The sequence below is a fragment of the Vicugna pacos genome, unplaced genomic scaffold (assembly GCF_048564905.1).
Source record: "Vicugna pacos unplaced genomic scaffold, VicPac4 scaffold_5, whole genome shotgun sequence".
In the NCBI taxonomy this organism is placed as follows: Eukaryota; Metazoa; Chordata; class Mammalia; order Artiodactyla; family Camelidae; genus Vicugna; species Vicugna pacos.
Window position 1 is genome coordinate 1,074,447 of NW_027328726.1, and position 2,035 is coordinate 1,076,481.

Below are 2,035 nucleotides of genomic sequence, written 5' to 3' on the forward strand. Positions count from 1 at the left end.
TCCAGGAATGATATTCATTTTTGAAAACATGATATATATTGTAAAGGGTTTGGGCTCCCTTAGAAAAATCCCAGTCCAGGCACGATTGTATAGCACCTCTTTTCACTTTCAAGTATCTCATTTCAGACAATAAAGTAGCCTGTCATCTTTCTTGTGCATGACGTTTGTAACTGGCACAAGTCAAACGGCACAAAATTCAGACCCAATCTCCTGATCCGTATGATTCTCATATTCTTTTTCTTTAGTGACCCCAGAAGCTATGGGTCTGTGCCAACCACCCGTGGCTGTTCACTATCCAGCATTTCTTCCATTATCTTTATGTTGTCCTGTTTCTTGGAAGTATTAGTGCAGCTACTTTTCCCGATGGTCTGTCTCTGTCTCTGTCTCTGTCTCTCACTCTTTTCTCCTTCTATTTTGGGCGGGAGGGGCATGGGTTTGATTAGGTAATTTATTTATTTTAACGGTGGTTCTGGGGATTGAACCCAGGACATCATGCATGCTAAGCAGGCACTCTAACGCTGATCTATATCCTTCTCTACACTGCCCCCCCCGACTCTCCAGCACCCCCCCCTCCCCGGCCAGGGCCTGTCTTTGCTCAACCCAATAGAAGAGCATTTATGTTTTGCCAGTTTTCTGGGTCCTTCTTTGTTTCATAAAACTGAGAAGAAATACGTGTGGAAGTTCTCTCCTATGAATTGAACAGACTGAAGATCCTTTAAATAACCAAATGAGGTGGAAGTGCCGAGAGTACCATACGGGAACACACCGAGACACATCATCATCAAATTGACCAAAATTAAGGGTAAGGAGAAAATATTAAAATGAGCGAGAGAAAAGCAACAAATAACATACAAGGAGGGAACTCCCGTAAGGTTATCAGCTGATTTTTCAGCAGAAACTCTACAGGCCAGAAGTGGGTGGCACAACATATTTAAAGTGATGAAAGGGGAAAACTGACAGCCAAGAATACTCTATTCAGCAAGGCTCTCGTTCAGATTTGAGGGAGAAATCAAAAGCTTCACAGATAAACGAAAGCTACAAGATTTCAGCACCATCAAGCCGGCTTTACAAGGAATGTTAAAGGATCGTCTCAAGTCATCAAACCCTAAGAAAAGAGAACAAAAAGATGACAGAGAAAGGGAGGGAGGGAGGGGGGAGAGAAAGAGAGAGAGAGAGAGGGAGAGAGAGAGAGAGAGGAGACCTACAAAAGATGGCTTTGCCTGTTTAGGGTCTTCCGTTGTTCCTTATAAATTTTGAAATTGTTTGTTCTAGTTCTGTGAGGAATGTCGTGAGTATTTTGACAGGGGTTGCATGGAACTTGCGGATTGCTTTGGGTAGTGTGGCCATTTTGATAGTATTGATTCTTCCAATGCAAGAGCACAAGACAGCTTTCCATTTCTTTGTGTCATTTCAGATTCTGGAGTATAGGTAACCTCCTCGATTAAGTTTATTTCTAGTCATTTTACTGTTTTTTGACGCAATGGAAGTGTTTATCCCAGTTATAAAATTCTGGTTTTTAAAGTGGAGGAGGGGAAAAAAAAAAAAAAAAAAAAAAGGAAAGGAAAGGCCACAAATGGCAAAATATCCTTCTTTATTACGGGTGAATTGTATTCCATTCCGTGTGTGTATGTGTGTGTGTGTGTGTGTGTGTGTGTGTGTGTGTGTGTGTGTCCCCTCTTCTTTATCTATTCAAATATTGATGTGCACTTAGGATGCTTCCGTATCTTGGCCATTATAAATGATGTTGCTGTTAATAGCAGGGTGTGTGCATCTTTTTGAATTCATTCTTATTTTGCGGTTGGCTTTATTCCTTTGATAACTGTGTAAGTTTAAAAAGCTAAAGCGCTAAACCTTCCTGGAAACAATGAACAGTACGTATATGTAAATTAAAAAATATGTGTGCAGTAAAAAATTAAAAAATAAATAAATGAATAAAAAAGAAAGAAAGACAAGGAAATTAGCTATCAAGCCATGAAAGACATGGAAGAAACTTAGAAGACATCTTACTAAATCAAAGAAACCGGTCTGAAAATGT